This window comes from Hipposideros armiger, unplaced genomic scaffold (genome assembly GCF_001890085.2).
Source record: "Hipposideros armiger isolate ML-2016 unplaced genomic scaffold, ASM189008v1 scaffold_27, whole genome shotgun sequence".
Lineage (NCBI taxonomy): Eukaryota > Metazoa > Chordata > Mammalia > Chiroptera > Hipposideridae > Hipposideros > Hipposideros armiger.
This window is the reverse complement of record NW_017731377.1, coordinates 6269513-6291575: the sequence shown is the minus strand read 5'-3', so window position 1 is coordinate 6291575 and position 22063 is coordinate 6269513. Positions and strand designations below refer to the sequence as shown.

At 34.6% G+C, this 22063-nt stretch overlaps 1 protein-coding gene across 4 annotated transcripts in view; it reads left to right on the top strand.

The window, feature by feature from the left end:
- The window catches only part of GALNTL6 (polypeptide N-acetylgalactosaminyltransferase like 6), a 1038752-nt gene that overhangs the window by 325770 nt on the left and 690919 nt on the right, over nt 1-22063 (top strand). Inside the window, exons 1-2 of one of the 4 annotated variants that reach the window (XM_019636102.1) lie at nt 16493-16572; nt 16684-16774. The exons of 2 other annotated variants lie outside the window; for them this stretch is intronic. The gene's annotated coding sequence lies outside the window, so the exon portion shown is untranslated. Of the gene's footprint in view, nt 1-16492; nt 16573-16683; nt 16775-22063 lie in introns of those variants that run through there. One more of the 4 variants, XM_019636101.1, reaches the window with a different exon arrangement.

Genomic DNA, 22063 nt, shown 5'->3' with positions numbered 1-22063 from the left:
AGCCACTATTTCAGACTGTTTTTTTTTTTTATTATTATCAGCCAGCTCTCTTCTGCAAGAGCAGATAGGAGTGGAGTGGCTAATTCTCACTTGGTGCCAACTGAACCTTAGCTAGAAAAAGAGAGGGTGGCAAAAAAATGTATACACATTTTAAGAAAGGAAAAAACTATTAAAATTGTAATAATCAACATATACCGATAACAAAAGATGAATACAAGTGATGTGTATACACTTTTTTAGCATTCCCAGTATATGGTGATAGAAGAAGAACTGACTCTGGGTAGTGAGCACACAATATGATATATAGACGATGTATTGTAGAATTGTACACCTGAAACCTATATAATTTTACTAACCATTGTCACCCCCAATACATTTAATTAGAGAAAGAAAAAGAGAGGATGTTCCAAAAAATGGGTGGAGGAAAAAGTAGAATACTTGGTGGAACCAAACCAACTGTTTTGTATCTTGCCTCCCTTTCCAGAATTTAAAAGCATGGCAAATATCAAATGGAAGAATACCTTAATTTAGTTTGAACCATGTGACAGAGTGAGGCATAAATGAGAAATACCATCTCTTAGGTAAGGTAAATATGTCACTTTCTGAAAGCTTTCATGCTTCTGATGCTTCCAATTCCTCAAAGCATCATTGGCAACAAGACCAGTGGTTAAAAATGTGCCAGTCTTTATAATTGGACTTTCCTGGGTCTGCAGATATGATGAGCAGATCAATTTGAGGTTGCACCCCGAGATTGAGGCAAATAATTTCTCATAGAAAAAGCCAGAAATTTGTTCAGTGAGTACTAAATATCTTTTGAATTTTATTTTATTGGGCAAATAAATAAATAAATAAAATAATGGAAAATAGGAATATTTGAACACAATTTATTACCCCTTTATATTTTTGAAATAATGTAATAATCATATTGGTATTGAAATATTACTGAAATAAGTTCAAATATGTATTTTATAATATCCAAATATATGTGTATAGATGCTTATAGATATGATTTAGATATATTATTTAGACATAGGTGATAAATACATAGATAGATAAATATTATTTGGGGTAAGAAGATTGAAAAATAGCTTCATCTGGTGCATTATCCCTGAAATAGGTAATTTAATGAAATCAGCATGGTCTATGATTACCATCTAGTGGCCATGTTCTTGAATTGCAAAAAATCAGTACCAGTAGAATCTAAGGGGGCTTATTTAGCTAAATCAACCCATTTTCTTGATGCATATATCACAAATATTAAGTATTACATAATATCATCAACTACACACACATCTTGTAAAAATGTTTGCATAAAAACTGGTTGTGTTTTGCATGAAAGTGATTTGAATAGGCCAGTCTGAACTAGACCAGCTCGCTCAACCGAGTGCCCCTGGCTTGTCAGCCAGGAACTCACCAAATGGGTCCCTGAGAGGATTGGGTGGGAGACGAGAAATAAAAGAGAAGAGAGACAAAGTGTGGGGACAGGAGGGACTCAGTCTGCTGGTGGCAAAACTGAGACCTCGTTTATTGGGTATACAAGATTCTTAAGGGGAAGCAATTTCCTCATTTTAGGGAGCAATTCCCTAAAGCTAAAATTCATGGGCTGAGGAGAAACAATTTCTCCTCAGCAACAAGCTATGTTATACACAATATAAACCAATGATATAGCTAGGCAAGGTTAAACTGAGGCAAACAGAAACTGTCTACAAGTCCACAGTAGAAAGTCCCAGGCATGTGAAGCAGGTCCTTGGTGGAAAGTCCCAGAGTGGTGATGTATGTTGAAACTGCAAGTCCATAGTCCATGAGCAACCGAGTCCCTTAGTCCATAAGCTTTTCCTATCAGCAAGCTGGGGTCTTTACTCTTCGCACTTGCGTTGTCTGGAAGCAGTTGAAGGCAGAAGCACTGTCCCACAGGTCCCCACCAAACTGCTCCAAGGCCACTCACCCCATGCCTGTATCCACCTGGAGACGCAAGCTTGCCAACCTAAAGCCTCAGTGTCCCTGGCTGGTCCCAGCCAGCTCCCAACACCAGTTAGAAAAGACTTTGGTTTTCATAGACGGCAAAATCAAAATTGGGCTGAGAGGAGAACAATATGTTTAAATAGAATTAAATTATATATGGTAGGGTATACAAACAGAAAAATATCCTGTTCTGAGTTTGGCAATACAGTTTTTCAACATTAAAATTTGTAAGTTTGACTAGATAAGAAACAGGTAAAATTGGTGTTAAGATTTGAATGTCAGATTGAATAGCATCCATTTGTGATAAAGAATAAGGGCAATACCTTTTATTAAATGATATAATAAGAATACCAAAATGTGGATATATAGTTGTGTTAGGGATTATGTCGTGAGGAAAGGTATATTGGGAACTGTTTGCAATCATTTGTGAGATACGAGCATTCATATTTGAGTCATCATTGGAGAAATGCGCAAAAAGGGAAGAATCTGTAAGCTTTGTCAAGAAAGAGGTGTAAGTGCTTGATAAATTTGGTAGAGGAGATAAAAATGGAGGCATCTTTAAGGTTTTGAGCAAGAAGAACTAAGAAATAATGGTGGTTTTTTAAAAATATTAGAGAAATTAAGAATAATTATCATAAACCCTTATAGAAGGGTTTCAATCAATCTTATAAAAATGGGACAGAATTCTAAGGAATTATTCTACACTATGTAATTTAATCCTCCCAGTCATTCCTCCATTTTTATTTATTTATTTATTTTTTATTAAAATATCTTGGGGTGACAGTGGTTCATAAAATTACATAGATTTCAAGTGTACAATGCTGTAATACATCATCTATATGTTGCAGTATGTGTTCACCACCCAGAGTCAGTTCTCCCTCCATCACCATATATTTGACCCCCCTTTACCCTCATCTACCACCCGTATACCCCCTTCCCCTCTGGTAACCATTAAACTATTGTCTGCGTCTGTGAGTTCTTGTTTCTTTATTTGTTTCTCTTTTTCCTTTGTTGCTTTCTGGGGTAGGCAGGAAGGAATCAAGTGCAAATATATTACAGCTAACACGCAGCATCATTGGCGTTTCACCCCCAGACCTGTGATTCAAAAAGTTTGTACTCTTTTCTCTTCCCTGGGAAACTTTTAAAATCATTTAGCACCTTGACAGAGATTTATTTTTTTAACTAAGTTAATGTGAAGATTCTGCAATATACCCATCTATTAAAAATTATATAAAACGTTATATAATTAGAGTTTAGAAACTGTGAAGTTTACTGGTTTGTTTTCTATATCATGTATGATATGTCTGTCCTGAAATATAGACCTAAAAAGGATCAAAATAAAAAATACAGAAAATGTAAGTTTATGTAATAATGCTTTTTTTTTTTAATTGCACCATTGTGATTACTGAAGGTTGGCTTGTTAAAGTGTGCAGTGCATGGCAAAGATCCTTTGGTCTACAATTAAATACTCTGTGTTAACACATTGATCCAACCTGACAAATACTCAGGGGTAGATAGACAGTAGGCTGTGTGCAGAGATTAAATGTTGGTCTCCCCTCAGTTTCACATGTATGACTGTTTCTGATTGTTCATGTTTATTGGTTGGTAACCATGCTTTTATTAATATTATTATTATTGCTTATTTTAATGTGCAATAGGTAAACTCCAAAAATATCTTAATAATCTGTTATTCTATAATTATTAATATTTATACTGTTCATTAATAATTATTAATTATTAAGCCTATAATTATCATCCCCTCATTTTAAAAAAAGTTCCTTAGTTGGGATGGTAAATTATATTGTCACCTTAGACCAGGATTTCTTAGATAGAGACATGGTGATCTGGTAAAACTTATGGACCCTTTCTAGGGTAATGTTTTTAAATGTGTAACATAAAATACATAAAATTACAAAAGAAAGCAAACATATTAAAATAGAGTTATCAAAATATTTTTAAAAATCAACTTTGTGATGTAGCAATTATTGTGCTCCTTTACTAATTCATTAAATACCAAGATCTAGTGATAAGTTTAGAAACTACTGTAATTTAAAGAAGAGATGAGCAAGGACTATTTCAACATAGTTTCATCAGCTGTAATATGAGATAAAAATATTTGCAATTTCTATTAATGAAGAAGTCTCAAGTTCTACTGATTCTGTAGTTTATGGCCTACTTTTATTCTTGAAGGAAATGCTAACTTTCAGCTCTCTAAAAATCAAGATATGTTCTTTCCAAACCCCCAAATCACACATTCAACTAGTTAAAAGCCCCGAGATACCCTACACCACTGGCTTACATTCCTTCTTCAACATTAGAACTGAGCTCCTTAAACTCACAAATTATATTAATTCTTGTATCTTCAGTAACAAATATAAAGCATTACACATTCTACATGCTTAATGAATGCATATGTGAATGCATAAATAATAAAGGCAATGAAAAAAAATTGAGGATGTGAAAACTTAATCAGGAAAATTGCATAATAGCAGGCATAGTATAGAAAAGTTTCCAGGTGAGAACTGTAGCTAGTAATGTGATACACAATAACATGGAAACAAAGATTAATGTTACATAAACTGAGACTTGTGAGAGAGCCCACTTTTGTGGGGTAGTTATGGCTTTTTGATGGCCTGGGTGACTTAAAGGGTGGCGAGAACTGACCCAACTCAGAGTGACATCTTCGTAGTCTATTGTGAGATTGAGGATATTGAAGCTAGATTAAAGGACCATTCTAACAAAGGGAAGACTCTCATTCTTTGTTTCTTATCTCTTCCTTTTTTCAATCCTACTCCCAAATTCAGAAGTATATCTGAATGGCTTAGGCAATATTATCAGAGAAGTTACTCTGCCTCTGAGATGTTTGTTCTTTCTGTGGTCGTCTTTGTTCCAGAGATCTCTTCACATCTCCTTAGGACCTCTCAGCAGCTCTACATCTCACTGCTTTTGCATTTCCACCCCATCTACCATCAATGGAGTAAACTTATAAAATAGGTGAAAATGTATTTTTGTTTCCATCTACATGTATAAGGCTAACTGGTATTTCCAGAGCAAGAAAAAAGCATCTGGAGATTTCTTACATAAAGAGAAAAATTTGAACTGAATTTCTAATGAGGGAACATTGAAGCATCGTTTACTATTCCAGCTCGGTCTCAGCAGAAGTACATTCTAATTCTGCCCAGACAAGCCCTTGTAAATATTCTAGCCCTCCACAAGCACAGTTACATTTATCCGGCTTGTCAATAATGATAATCGGAGGAAAAATCTGTGCAAACGATGTGGGGCAGAGAGATAGTCAGAGATCTCAGAATATAATGAAAGGGGGACACAGTGAGTAAAAAACAAGATTAGGTGTTCCCCAGATACTCAAGGTATTTAACAATGCATATTCCCCTATAATGAATGTTCTCAGCAATCCTTGCTGAGTGGATGTATATATTACCTTTATAACTGTGTTAGTAATTTGCATTGTTATTACCTTCTTAGTACCAGGAAGATAAGCTATTTCAGCTAGTGACAGGTGATAGATAAAAGAGTAATATGATAAATAGCAACTGAGGGAACTACTCTGGAGAAGGTAGGGGGTAGGTAGGCATTTTTGAATAAGTGACATTTGCAGTGACACCTGAATGATGAGAAAGAGCCAGGCATATGAACACTTGGGAGAGGAACATTCCAGACAGAGGGATAGCAGACGCAAAGATTCCCCAGACTGGGAGGAGCATTGCATGTTTGTGGAACAGAATATATGTCAGAGAAGACAACACACATTTTAATAAGTGAGAGAGTCCTCCAAAGTTAGATCATAGGGGTGGGCAAAGCCAAATCACATAAGGTCGCCTAAATTTTGGTAAGCGCGTTGGGTTTCCTTCTAAGTGTAATGAATTAATTCACAAGTGGCTTTAAGTAAACAGTGCATGACTTGAGTTATGTTTTAAAAAGCCTACTTTGGATCTTTGTGGAGAACAGATTCTAGAAGGATGAGAGGAACACTGGGAAACCAAGTGGGGATGCCTTTATCATTGTCAGGAGGGACGGGAAGGAGCTGGAGGGATGGCAGTGCCCTTTTCTGAAAAAAAAAACAAGAAGAAACTTGATTCTAGCAAGTGGAGAAAGCTTCCAGAGTTCTGTTTGGAAATGCTGTTTTAATCCCAATTTGGGCAGCCTTTTCTGATGTGGTGAAGCCTGTGCTTCCCTTTCCTAAATAAACCTTTGGCCAGAGCCAACACGAGACCTGTTTCCAAGAAGCTGTGTTATGTAGTCATAAAAACCAGGCCCTGGAACCAGACTACCGGTGTATAAACTCCCGCTCTGCCTGTTAGTAGCTGTGTAACCTTGAACACTTACTTGAATTATCTGTGCATCAGTTTCTCAAATAAAAGAGAGGGTATTAATCATGTTCTCTCTAACAGAGTTTTTAAAGATGAAATAATGTAGAGCCCTGATAGTAGGGCTCGGCACATAGTAAGCCCATGATACACATGAATTTTCTGATGACTTTTCCTAAACTATCGTGTTTTCTTTTAAAATCCACTGTGTTTTAGAATACATATTCATTATATGTTATTTATAGATTTGTTCCTTCTTGCTATGCTTGCTAAGAGCTTTCTCCAGTTATTAAAGGGGACAATCACTGCTTAAGTGAATAAAAGAAAACAGTGAGAAACCAAGTATTAGTAGGAGGCTGTAATTGCACAGTTGAATTACGACAGTTTAGTTCTTCACGGAATCCCTGCTAATATCTTTTGGAGGTCATGCAGTGAACTCGAGCACTACAAAGTAGGACCCCTGACCTGTACATGTTGGAAGTTGAGTTGTCATAAAACTCTAATCTTAATATGATACTTTTTTTTCTCAGTAAGTTTAAGGTTATTAAAGATATTCCTTTGTATTATTTTCCTTTCTTTTCACTTTTAATTAATTTGGTAAATCAATTATCACTGTAAATGTGAAATCATAGAATTACTAGCAGAACTAAAATTTTTGAAATGCAAAAAATTGGTATATAATTAATGTATTACTAAATATTGAGCTCTTAAAGTATAACTAACTGAAACAAAATCATTTCATTGTGAACCTGGAGACATTATAAAAGTATCACTACATAAGGCATGTCTGAATTTCAGTAGAGCCAGACCTGCTGAAGGGGCCTTTTCACATTTGCACCATTTGGTGTTTTTTTAAAGAACATGATGGAAATTTTGATGGTATATTGTTTGTACTCCACAAAGCTGGGAGGCTTTGTGAATTATGTCATCGATAAAACAACAAAACAGAATTATATATTTAAAAACAAAACAGATATTATAGATGAGAACATAGAGTGTTTTGGGTGACTGCTTTGATGGGCATATTGCTTCCAGAACAAGGGAGTAAAATTGCCTTTTCCTGGTTTGGCTGAATTCTATCTGAACATGGTAGGTTAGGATGATTGTTAACACAGGGAGACTGAGAAGGATGATTAAAGCCTCTAATAATCATGCTTACATGAAGAATTATTACCTTCAAATAATTAGAGCATTGTTATATGAAAGTATTTATTATTTTTTAACTTCGCATGAAAATTATAGGATGACACAAAAAGAAAGGTTTTTTCAGGCATAAGTAATTGCTCAAAATACATGAGGAAGGTTAGATCACAGAAATTATCAAGTTTGTTTTTACTGTTTTGTTTTTGGTTTTTTGGTTGGGGGGAGAGGATTCTACTATCTATTCTATAAAAAGGCTGTGTTATAAGGATGTCTAATTACAAAGAATATTTACTCACGTTTTTGAAGTGATTTTATTTTCTTATACATGTCTTCAATTTCACAAATAACCTCATAATCTTACATGTAGCAAAATCGCAGAGATAAATTCTGATCTAAGCAATTTCTCACAATGTTAACTATGAGATGTTTTCAGCATTCTGGAAATTACCCATCACAAGCTCAGTGTATATATGTGGTACATTACTCCATTGAGAGATTGATCTTATTTTATCCTTCCAAAGCATCTGTGTAATATAATTTAAGAGACTCTATTTGAAAAGCTATGCATTCTGACTATCTTTCTAAAGAAGGAGGATCCAAGATAATTAGTCAAAAAAATGGAGTAGTCCTAGAAAAGCAAACATTTAAAAAATAATGCCTTTATTCATATTAATGCTACATTTTATTGATTCATAACAAGTATGTACACACAAGAAAAAACAAGAACAAACTGACATCACCTTTCAATCTTTTAGCAGATGACCATAATTATAATTCGATGAAATAAGCGTACTTCACTCTTTTTTTATAGGCATAATAACAAGATCAAAATAAGGAATTTTATTAGTAAGGCTGATTCATTTACATTCACAGGTTTAATAAATAGAAGTTACAGCTTGTTTAATTTTCATTTCATTGAAATTTATATGTGCCCTTCCACAGATTCATTTTGTTGAATGGATTTATGTTTCCTGGTCAACCTGGCAAAGGGCTCCTTGGCATTAGAATTTTAAATGATATCAAAACAAGTAAATAAATAAAAATAATTAAAATGAATAGTTTTATCATCATCTAAATGCAAACTAGCACTACACAGAGAAAATGAGTGCCCCCTTTCCCCATTATTTACCTCACAGTTATTAATTATGCAAACATACATTATAGTAAAGAATAAAAAATATGACAATAGTGCTGTGATTTGAAAAGACAAGTATGCACCTCAGCATATGGATAGATGTAATAATATTAAAAAGTATAAATATCATTAAAACACCAAAATTATTGCTAAAGAAATTTACGGTCATTTTTTAAATAAACTTTATTTTTATAACAGTTTTACATTGGCAGAAATATTGCAAAGAGAGCATAGAGAGTTCTCACAAACCCAGAACACGGATTCTCCTATTATTAACATCTTACATTAGCAGAATTCATTTACTACAATTAATGAAGCAATATTGACACATTGCTAACTAAAGTCCATACTGTGTTAGTATCTCCTTAATTTTTACCTAATGCCTTCTTTCTATTCCAGTGAGTGTTCTAGAATACGGCGTTACATTTAGTCATCATATCTCCTTAGGCTCCTCTGGCTGTGACAACTTCTCACACCTCCCTTGTTACTGATACCTTGACAGATTTGAAGAGTGTTTTGTAAAATGTCCCTCTATTAAGATCGGCCTGCTGTTTTTCTCTTGAATAGACTGGGGCTATGAATTTGGGGAGGAATACCAATGTGGTGAAGTACCATTTTCATGACATCATATCAAGGGAACATAATAGGACCATAGTTTATCAATATTGATGTTGACTTTGATCATCTGGCTAAGATCTTATTTGACAGGTTTCTCCACTGTAAAATTCTCACCTTCAGCGCCCACCCCCTTCATACTATACCCTTTGGAGCAAAGTGACTGTGCTAACACCTAAGGGATGGAGAGTTATGTTCCACCTATGGAAAGGTGGGATATCTACATAAATTACTTGGAATTCTTTGATACGTTATGCCTGTCTCTTTCCAGTTATTTACTTATTCAATTATTTATTTATATTGGTATGGTCTCATGAACATTTACTTAATGAATTGTATTATAATCTAATATTATCTTCTTTATTTTGTTAAAATTGTTCTAGTTTTGACTTGTGGGGAGCTCTTTCAGTTGCTTCTTGTGTCCCTTTGAATTATCTCCATCATTGTATGTATTTGTTGTTAATATTTGTGAGTTTTTAAGTGGTTGGCTAGTTTGCTTATCTATTAATTGACGCATTCATCACTCATTTTTTCATAGGGCTTATTCTTTTAGGGTAGTTTTAGGTTCACAGCAAAATTGACAGGAAGGTACAGAGATTTCCTACTCTAATGATCTCTGTCATTTTATTGGTGTGTTCAGGCCATTCATATTTAAAGTGATTGTAGAAATGTTTACCAGGCTTGTAACTGTTTTCTGTCTGTTGCAGTTTTTGTTTTGTTTTGTTTTTCCCTTCTCTTTTTACCCTTCAATAGTTTTAATGGATTATTTTATATGACGTCACTTGTTTCTTCTCTTAGACATGAATTCTACTTCTTTTGGCATTTGTATTGGTGGTCCTACAGTTTGCATTATTAATCTTTAATTTATGCCCAACTTTAAATAATAGTACACTGCTCTTTGTATGCACTGTGGGATCCTTGTAACAGCCTATTCTCAATTCTTCCCTCTTTTCCTTTATGATATTACTGTTATTTCTTTCCTTTATCTATATGCTATATTCACCCAATACATTACTATTATTTTAAACCATTATATTTTAGATCAATTATGAAAAAAATAGGTTTTTTTACCCATATTTATTCCTATTGGTGCTCTTCCTTTCTTGGAATGTAAAACCAAGTTTCTGAACTATATAATTTTCCTTCTCTCTGAAGAGCTTCTTTGAACATGTCTTGCTTGGAAGGTGTGCTAGCAATGAATTCCCTCAGTTTTTGTTTGTCTGGAAATGTTATTATTTCTGAAAAGTAATTCCACTGGATATTAGATTATATGTTGCTGGAATTTTTTTTTCTTTCAACACTTTTAGCATGTCACTCCACTCTCTTCTTGCTTTCATGGTGTTAAAAACAAAATTCAAGGGAGTAAATCTCAACATCTAATTGGCTTTATTAGGTGATTCGTGAATCTGCAGTATCCCATCCAGCAACTAGAAAGGGTCTCTGAGGGGCTTTGCAAAATGGAAGGCTTTTATAGGAAGAAGGGTGGGCCAAGCTATTAACAACAACAAAAAGAAGGATTATTTTATATCAAAACAACTTCTTTTGCATGGGGAGGGAATGGTAAGAGTTTTTATCATGCAGAGGGCCTCTTCTTTTTATGGGGGATGGAGAAGGGAAGACATGACAGATACCAATGAGGTATCATTGGTGTTAACCAGAAAATTCCAAACTGGTTGATTAAGATTGTGATTTTTGGGAGAGGTTGAAAGAGCAGTTAGGTCAGTTATTAAATCTAGGTCTGGACCATGGACTTTAGCACAACTGATGCCATTTTGGGCCATGGTTTTCTCTTTAACGTTTTGTTATTATGATTTGATGTGGGGACTAGGCTTAGCAAAAGTTACTCTATTTTTGGCCTGTTAGTTTATTTTATTTTATTTTACTTTATTGATTGATTTCTAATAATGGTTTCTGACAAAAAGCCCTCTGAAAGTCCTGTTCTTGTACCTCTGATAGTAAGATGTTTCCAGTCACCATTATGATATTGTGATTTATAAGAAACATGTCTGGTCATTCAGAAGACCAAAAAATATATATCAGGTATATATTTGCTTTTCATTCATTGGTTCACCGTCATTTCCTGGCTTACAGAGACCAAACCCCTTGGAACTTCCTGAGTGATAAGAGAAATAGGAGCATCTATTGTTATAACATGGGGTCCCCTGTCCGCAGTTCCTAAAATCATTTCAGAGCCATAAAGCTAAAATGGGTGTCTTGTTATTTGTAACTAGTCCCCTTTAACCACTGAGTTTATATAATAAGGTGACTTCTGGAAATCTTCTAAAGATGGGAGCTGGATGCCTATGAAACCAACCATGAATAGAAGGTCAGAACTTTCAGTCTTACCCCCTGATTTGTCAGGAAAGGAAAGGGGCTGGGCATTGAACCAATCACCAATGACCAAAGATTTAATCAATGATGCCTATGCAATGAAGCCTCTGTAAATTCTTAGAGCTTCCAGAGCAGTGGACCAGAATGCCCCACCTGCCACTATGCCAGGCTTCCCAAAGTCCACAGAAATAGAAGCGCCTTTGTTTGGGACTTCACCCTATCTATCTCTCCATCCAGCTGTTTTATTATATACCTTAATACCTTTTAGCATAAACCTGTTATCTAGTGAGTAAAGGGGTTTCCTGAGTTCTGTGAGCCACTCAAGCAAATTCATCAAACCTAAGGAGGTGGTTGTGGGAACCTCTGATTTATAGCTAGCCAGGGACCTGCAACTGGCATCTGACGTGAATGGCAGTCTTGGAAGGCTGAGATTTTAACCTGTGGAATCTTATATCTCCAGGTAGAAAGGGTCAGAATTGAGTTGAATGTAAGATACCCAACTTGTGTCAGACAATTGCTTGATGCTGTGGGAGAAAACTCCTACACATTGGAATTGGGTGTAAACCCTTACCACTCACTCCTACACTGGCTCCTTTCAAGATTTGTTCTTTATCTTTGGTTTTCTGAAGTTTAAATAGGATATGCGTAGGTGTAGAGATTTTTGTTATTTGTCCTGCTTATCATTCTCTGTGCTTCTTGGATCTTTGGTTTGGTGTCTGTCATTAATTTTGGAAAATTCTCAGTAATTGTTAATTCAATTATTTCTTCTCCCATAGATCTTGAATGTTCCTTTTTTTAAATTATTTTTCTCTTTGAATTTCAGTTTGGGGAGTTTCCATTGGTATATCTTTAGGCCCACTGATTCTTCTTTTTTGACCATGTCCTTTCTATTGATGATATTGAAAGACAATCATCAGTTCTATTAGTCTATTGATTTCTAGCATTTCCCTTTGATTCTTTCTCAGAATTTCAAGCTGCATTTACATTTCCCATATATTCTGGCATATTGTCTAGTTTTTCCATTAGAATCCTAAGTATGATCATTATAGTTATTTTAAATTCACGGTCTGATAAATTCCAAAATCTATGTTATATCTGAATATTGTTCTGATGTGTGCTTTGTCACCTCAGTCTGTGGTGAAGGTTTTTTATTCTTGTTGTTTTGTTTTACATTTCAGCATGCCTTGTAATTTTTTTGTTGAAAGCCAGAAATGATGTATTAGGTAATAAGAACTGAGATATGTAGACCTCAACTCTAAGGTTTGTGATAATCTGGCTAGGAGCTGAGCTATGTTTAATGTTTACTGGAGCTGTACATGCCAGAAACCTCAAGTTCCTCTAGTATTTCTGCCTTGGTCTCCTTTCTGTTTTGGGGTTTCCCTAAGAACTCATTAGATAGAAACTGTGTCTTTTGATTCTAATCCATTGTTATAGCCCTGCCCTGGTTGTTTTAGGGTAAGGTATGGGGGAGGGGAAGTGTCCTATTCAGATTAAATCCCAGTCTTTTCATGGGCCTTTTCCTGGAATATGACCTTCACAAGGGTTTCTTAGCTTCCTCCCTCCCCCTTAAGATCCAGGAAAACTGGAGGGGACTGGAATCCTGAGGGAAATACCCTTCCCCCCAGTTGGATAAGGCATTGGTAAAGTCTTTTTTCTGGAGAACAGCCATTTGTTATGGAGAACACTGGACATGTTTTACAGCTTCCTTTCCTCCTCCCTGACAGAAGAACCAGGAGGGGGATCTTCTTGGGTCTTCACCATGATGATCTAGTATGGTTCCTGGGGGGAAAACCCAGGAAAGGGGAGGTTCCCTAGGACTGTAGCCCCAGCAGTTTCTGATTTTCAGGCTAGTCCATACTTAGCTTCCACCAGTTCATCATGATTATCATTTAATGGTTGCCTGTGTATGGCTCCTGCAGCTTCTGCTCCAAGTAAAGAGAACTTAGCTATGACTCTTTGGATTGCCCTGTCTTTCTAGATTTCTTGTTGATGGTTTCCCATGCATCCCCACTCAGTTCTCGGATCCAAGAAAAGCAGTAGAGTTTCAGCTTGGTCAGCTTAATTTTTGTTGTAAAGACAAGACTGGCAATTGTTGAACTTTTTACGGATGAACTGAAAATAGAAATTGTTTATGGTCATTTTTTTATGAAGCATTTCTAGAGTAGTTATATTAGCAAATATTTGAAAAGTCCGGATGTTTGTAACAGTTGGAAAGGCCAGAATGTTCAAGACTGAATGAAGTGATCTATTTTCCCAGGTACATAGGGTTACCAATTTTTACACAATTTGTTATTCTGTAATAGTTTCTTGTGTTTGGCAAAGTATTAGCTCTAAAACCTATGATTGTTAAGCTATGTTAAAAATGAAAACATAATTAAATTCTCAATCAGTTGAATATGTGTGTGTGTATTGATGTATAACCACTGTGTGCTATGTACTATAATAGATGTTTTACAAGTAAGCCTTATCCTCATCTTAAAAGCATATGATATAAGTTTTATTATTCCCTTTTTATATATTAAAAAAGTGAAACATTGACATGTGTACTTTTAACCACTAATTATTTTGCTTCCCTAAAGAATCAGAAATTACCTATCTATTTCAGATGTTTGGGATGGTAGAAAGATTTATGGTAAAGAGGCTAGCCAAGTCAAATGTGTAGATTAGGCTACTATGCAATCAGAAATATTATCAGATTATACAAGTACATCTTGGCCATCTGTCATTAAAGCATATAGATAAAAGAGTAACCCTGATTATAAAAGTAACATTTTGTTGTATTTTTACTCCTTGGCATCGCTACTTATTATTAATATGAAATATCTCCTTCACTGATACTTTCCCACACACCAAAGGCAGTAGAGTAGAATAAATTGCATTGTTGTACAGTTGACATCATTAACAGAAATGATAAATACTATATAGATCTTTGTTTTATGTCACATGCAGAATCTTTTTCAACAATAATATGTTCTTCAGTCTCATATGTATGTTTTATAAAATAGAGTGTTTAAAACTTAGTTCTAATTTTTAAAAACTTTTTTGACTGTAAGCTCTAATTATAATAATCAAAGTTGCTTTCCAGTAAGTAAATTATTGTCAAAGTACAGAGTAGATACCAGGAATACATAATGATCTATTGTCTTTCATGTCTACAGTTTGTTGAACAAAATATTCTAAATTAAGAGGTTGGAAAACATCTTTCCTGGTATTTAGAATAATCAGCGTGAAAGTCATAGTCCAAGACCCTTTTAAGATTTAGACTTTAAGTGCTTTCTCTTCCACTTGTCAAGTCTTGACATTTTATCATTTGGTATTTAAAGAAGTGGAGATTAACCTCCTCCCCACAAACACTGTAGGCAAATTATATTTATGCTAGATAATCAATACTTTTAAAAGCAACCTGGTTTGGATATTCAAAAGCATTGACACTTCTGCCTGAAAAGATGTTTGCTAACCCACGTAAAAACAGGTCTGTATATTCAGATAGACTATTCTGTGTAAGTAATTTTTTAAAGTGAAATTTTCAAATGGGAAAAGTATTTTCATTCACTCAGTAAATCCAGTTACCTATCAGGCAACCTTTCTATCTATTAGGTCTTAGAAACTTTAAATTTAGTGTGTTCCAAACTCAGCTCACCTCTGCCCCACTCTTTCCCACCATAATACTTAAATTAATAAAGTAAAAAGACTTAATTGAAGGTAATGTTATATAGTTTGCTTGTTTATTGTGTATTTTTTATATCACATTTCTAGAATGTAAGCTATGTAAGCTCCTCAAGGGCATGAATCTTTTTCTGCATCAATCACTGATAAATCCCAAGTACCTAGAACAGTGTCAAGCACATAGTAGATGTTCAATTAATATCCGTTCAATGACCGAGCATCACTTTCTACAAGAATATAAGGTCCCAGAGAGCTGCAACTTTGTCTGGCTGTCAAGTATTTTTCCAGTGTCAGAGCAGGCATTCAATAAATACTGGTTGGCAGATCAGTTGGATGGTGGTTTGCATAAGTATTCCAGTATTAAAATATTGATAGTAGAAGGGAAACTTGATATAAATGTCTTCTACTCTCTATCTCTAAGCAACATAACTGACTTACCAATGATCCATGTTACATGAATTTACTTAAGTTGTAATACTCCTGGAAATAAATATTTGTTAAATTTTTGATGACTTACAATGACTGTGTTAACCTTTTTACTAAATTTTCCTGAAGATTGAATTAATTACAACACAAATTCAGTGATTAAGACAGGCAGTCTAAAAACATATTGTTTGAGCATTTCAAGTATGAAGTTTGCATATTCAATTGTCTTCACTGTTTAGCACAATTTCCTTGAGATAAAAATGTAAAATTATCACTATAAAAGCCACTTAAAATTCTAACAGTACTAAAAACAGAAAAGGCTCATTGAAGGTAATGTTGAGGTCTCATCTACATTTGTATGCAAATGGCTGATGCAATGATGATTGTAGTTATTGTGACAATGATAATAACTATAGGCAAACTGAGCATATGCGTATGCAGTGACATTTTAGGAGTTCGAAACTGATGGCTGAGCCATGCTATAGTCTAATCATGTCTTAATTATAAACTAATTCTATATCCTCAATTGCAACTCTGGGTCTCGGGCTATTATTACTGTTTATTTTGTTAGTAGATACATAAAAGCACCTGGGTGACATACAACTTGGAGAAAAAACTGGCAATCGATTTGTTTTCCTTGTCACTATCATACTTATGACAAAAGATCGTTGCTTTTTCTCTCTAATCCTCATTTCATCTTGCTGTGTTATATGTTTCCCATTAGACATAGCACAGTGAGTTCAGATTAATAAGAATATAGTCACATGTTACGATAATATTGGTTCTGGAGAACAACTGAGGATGCTATGTTTTTCCTTGAAGAATTGATAGGGTGGAATTCTAGAGGCACCATATGATGTCCTTCTGAAGAAAATTTCAGGGGGTCAGGAAACCCAATCTTAATACCTCCAGAAAACTGCAAGAGTATGGATTCTCCGTCTCCAGGGGGCCAGGTGATGCTTGAAGGTTAATATAATATGTTCTTTTGACATGATCTTTCTTTGCTTTTAAATTTTCACAGAAATGCTGTCCACTTCTATACTAAGTTTTCTTTATTGTTTTTATCTTTTCCTTTAGGAATGAATCACACAGAGAATACTTTGAGATGGGAATACATCTTAGAAAATTTGTCATTTTTCTTACATGCTGATCTGAATATTTCTACAAGGTATGCTGCTGCATAGCAATCAAGAATGTGGAGGGCTTTCCTGCTGAGTTAACATGTTTCCATTGTGATGGAAGAAAGTAGAAATTATAGTAATTTTGAGGGTCAGTAACACAACTCTCCTACATCATACGCTTAAATGGAAATATAGTACGCTAGCTGGATCATGGCCCCTGTTGAGTTCTTAACCCTATTTAATACCAGGCACTTTCAATTCATTGTATTTAACTAAAAAAAAATCACTCTTAATGATGTCCTGTATTCACAAGAGAATACTTTGATAGTGATCTCTCTGGTGACTTACTAATAGAAGCTTCTGTTTACTAACAGTAATTCTGGTTATAATGTTAATGAAATTTATGAAGTAACAATATAGGGAAAAAAAGAGTTAAAACAATGTTTTATTTTTCCTTTCTTTTTCAGCCACCCAGACATGTGTCTGACCTAAACAGTGAGGCATCTTCAGAAATTTTTCACAAACATGCCAGAAATCATAAAATGAGGGTCACATGACCTTTGTGCAAACAAAGAATGTTTAAATAGTTTCAGAAAAATTGGAGCAGAAAGCAAGAAATGTCAGTAGAACTCTCAAATTGTGTGTTCTTTTTGTATTACATGAATATACTCATTTAAAATAAAATGGTATTATTATAACATGAGTATGATAGCAGCCTTTTTTGTGTGCAAGTAAACCCCATCGAGAAATACCTATAATAAAAGTAACCATTGCTGTATGACAAATTTTCATCCCGCAAGTGTGTGGTTAATGTAACTGTATCATCAGGAACACATGATCTTTTATCTGGGATCTGATCAACAAACCACTGAATTGTTTTGTCTTTTTTATGCTCAAAATGAAAAACAGGGAGCTATTTAGTTGTTTACCAGAACCAAGTCTTCGTCTGACTTCTTCATTTTTGCAGATCTCCTCACCAATACCACCTCAGGGTTTGTCTTGAACTAGTTATAATGATCTACCAGCCACCTTGTAGAGATATTATGTGAGGTTCATTAAAGTGATACATGAAAAATCATTTTGTGCTCTCAGGAGTTGAGATACTAATACAAATACAGAGTACAAGTTTATAAACTCAGAGTTTCAGTAATCCCAGTCAAGTTTACACTAGATAAAAGACAAGGCCATCAATTTCTGAGGCAGGCTGAGTGAGGTCATGATTAAGCTTGTGGCATACACCTGGTTGTTGGTTTAGGAATGGTGACTGCAGCCTTGACATTCTAAGGACATGATCCTCCAATATGTTTTATAAATATTTAAATTTGGTTAAAATTTTTAAATCAAGATAGTCTATATAGGAACTCAGATTCTGTTGAAAAAAAATTTAAGATCTTAAAATATGAGCCTAACTTAATAGGCCCCCTGCCTACTTCATTCATCTGACCACGTTTACAAAGTCAAGAGGATGAACTGAAGGTTTAAGCGATCCATACCAGCTCAAGGCTTGTTTTATTTTGTTAACAACATTGTAACTGAGAATTTATACAGAATGTAAAGAACAAGACAGTTCTATTCACTAAAAAATGGGATTTTATGTTTGACTCTAACGTAGCAGTATGTTTTAGGAGTATAGAAAAGCACAGAATCTTCTCTGTAGGTTTTCTAGGCCAATTTCATGTTCTATAGTTTCGTTCAAACTTAGAAGAAGGATGTTAGAACAACAACAAAACTAACTTACTACGTATCGTTTAATATATTAGCCTCCAATCTGAGAGCTTTAGTGACTCCTTATTGCTCAATGGATAAAATCTAAAGAAAGTCCTGTGTATGAATTTTTATTTTTTGGCTTCACCTTATCTCTTTAGTTTATCCCCTAACATTTCAAAAATGACTTTATAGTGTTTGAATTAATGAATAATGAGAGAATAATAAAAAGTTTCCATGTTTGTTTTGTTTTAACTAATTCATAAGATTTAAATACAGTCTGACTTAGTTCAAATTCTAGTTTGCCACTTATTAGCTATGTGATCTTGAAGACTTTATTAATTATGTGACCTTAGCATTTCTGAACTCGCGTTCATTATCCAGCTCTTATGAGGATAAAATTATATAGGAATAAATGTTAGTTGTCTTCTTTTTTCCATCCGTGTCATCCATTATGTTACTTTTTCAGTAGTGTTCTAATTACTTAGAACACCTTCCAAGTGGATTCAATATATAAGAAACTTAATTACACCCAATATAAGAATTCACACCCATCACTATAGCCTATTCACATCTACTGTCATAGAGTTTGGCCCACATAATTTATTTTTTGCTTAAGGTACGTAAGTTTTGTCTCTGCAACTATGGTATAACTTTTCAAGGACAATGGAAATAAATATATATAAAAATAAAAGAGATGGCGAAAACAACTGGCATTTTTATATTGCTTTATGATAAGCCAAGGGCTTTCACAAACAAAGGCTTTATCAGATTTACTACTCAAAATCCTTATGAGGTGGATAAGGTGGGGGTTATTGTTACCCTAATTTCATATATGAGTTGACGGAAGCACCTAGAGGAAATGTAGGTTTCCCCCAGATGGTTTGAAGCCTTAATTTATGCCTTCTGGCTCTGTATCCGGAACACTTCCAAACATCACATTGTCTTCTAAGGAACTAGTATAGTGGTAGGTATATGGTCTATTGTGAGAATAAACATGTATTGATTGTTAATTTTTAAAACCTAAGATAGGTTTTAGAATGCATTTTTTCTTCATAGACTTCATAGAGATTCACAAACGTGTCTTTTCAATGTCGTCAGCCTCTGTACTAAATAGTGTAATAAATAAAGCTGCTCTTATTTAGAAGTAGGGGCATGTATTTTCATTCACCTGGAGTTTCCAGACGGCTAGCCCCTGGGGGGTGTTTCAACATTATTTAAAAGTTAGTAACAGTGGTCCAGTAGCCCAAGAGTCCGTCACTTCCTAGAGAGGTACACCGCAGTTTCTCACGTGTTTTTGTCACACCTCTGTCCCCGCAGAAGTTTTTTGAGTTTGCTACCTCTGGTAAACACATTGCCTATGAGTAATGTTTTACCCTTGGAAACTTTTTCTCATGACCCATTCTCAAGTATATTATTTTTTAATAGCCTCTGGGATTCAGCTTTAGCTATTACATATGATTTCTACTTAATGGATTCTGTCTCTTCCATCCCTGATATTTTTTCAAGTTAATTATTTGTAGTGACATTACAATGAATAAAAAGCCTACAAGGTGAAAAATAGAAAGGGCGCTCACAAATAAATGGCCAACCTAATGATGGATCTGAAATATATGCCTCATGAAGGTACAATAGTCTTTACATTTATTTTACAAGGTCATAGATAATGGATCTGTACTACTGTAATCATACAGAGGGCATAAGATATAACCCAGAAGAGAAGCAAATGGATCTGGACACTGGAGATTGCTCATGTGAAATGAAAGGTCAGAATGCTGATGGGTCATTTACCGGATGGTTAAGCTTTTAGAACCAAGATAGTTCTATACAAATGGACTGAGATTCATTTAGGTTTATTCACGCACCTTTTTGGCAGGTGATAAGGATGCAAACACACCTAATCTTTGTATTGGTCATCAGTCCTCAATGTGAAAAAGATTCTTCAGTAGGTCATGCCACATACTTTGTGACTGAGTCTGACATATTTTCTTAATATAATAGTGTTGCTTTCCTAGTCATATGAATTAGTGGTTCTCAAACTTTAGTAAGCCTCAGAGTTACCTGGAGAACTTTTTAAAACAGGTTTCTGTGCCTCTCTTCTCTCAAAGGGTCTGATTTAACGGGTATGAGTTAGGACTGGGGAATTGTAGTTCTAACTAGTTCCCAGGTGATGCTGAGGCTGCTGGTTTGTGAGTAGCACCGATATAGATAAAAGGTATTACTGTAGCAAATCCTCAGATAGCCTTTATTAAAGTGCAGTTTTAGATGTCTACTGTAACCGTTTCAGGCAGTAAACAGCAATCGCCTGGCCCACTTTCTCCTACTTAAAATTTCTGATACCCAGGAAAAACCATGTCAATTTTTCACCCTTATCCTGTTATAGGCTTCCATATTTGTAAATACCATGTGTATATTACTGTTCTCTGATTTCTTTTTTCATTTTGGTTTTATCTGTTGTATTTCTTATTGTATGAAATGTGTATTTAAGAATATTATTCCATTCTTTCCTTCCACCTCCATTATAGCTTTAGCACCAATTTTTTTCACACCAATATTTAGATAAGAATCAAATAATGTGCTATAATTATACTTTATTTCTTGTACTTTGTTTTTTCCTCTTATGAATTGTCCTACTTATATTTTTCTACATGCAGCAGCAATTCATCCTAAACTCTTTGAAAAAAAACTGTAACTCACCTTTCAATATGTTTTTTTTTTAAATAGGCAAAAAAGAAGTTTGTTTTTCTACTTGCTTTTTTTGTGTGTTTGTTTTTCTTCACAAAGGCATCATTTCTGGAGCTGCTTTTCACCCACTTTGTACAGTCAGGACTGGATGGTCTATTCTGGCTGCTTTTTGCTACCTCCCTTCAATGATATATCATTTTGCCTCTGACTCCCTTATTTCTTCTTCTTTTATATTTTCTTTCTGTTTCTTAATAGGGTTCCTTTGACCTTCATTTTCTATTAATTATTCTAGGCCTGCTGTCTTATTTTCACTTTCCCAGAACTGTTACTTGTTTTTCCTCTAAATGCTTCTTTCTTTTTAAATTTCTATTTCTATGGAGGACCATTTTTCTTAAAGTTCTTCAATGGAATTAAATTTAGATTTTTTGGGGGAAAAGATTTTTTGAGTATTTTTTTTTAATTTTTCAATTACAGTTGACATACAATATTATTTTAGTTTTAGTTGTACAATATAGTGATTTGACATTTAAATAACTTACAAAGTGAACACCCCAATGTCTAGTACCCATCAGACAGCATACATAGTTATTACAATTTTATTGACTATATTCCTTGTGCTATAGTTTGCATGCCCATGACTATTTTATAACTATCAATTTATACTTTTTAATCCCTTCCCCATTTTCACTCATCTCCCCAACCCCCACCCATCTTGCAACCATTAAATGTTCTCTAGCTATGAGTTTGTTTCTGTTTTGCTTGTTGGTTATTTTGTTTTTTAGATTCCACATATAAAGTGAAATCATATGGTATTTGTTTTCCTCTGACTTATTTCAATTAGCATAATACCCTTTAGGTCCATCCATGTTATTGCAGATGGCAAGATCTTGTTCTTTTTTATGGCTGAATAATATTCCATTGTATATACATACCACTTTTCTTTATCC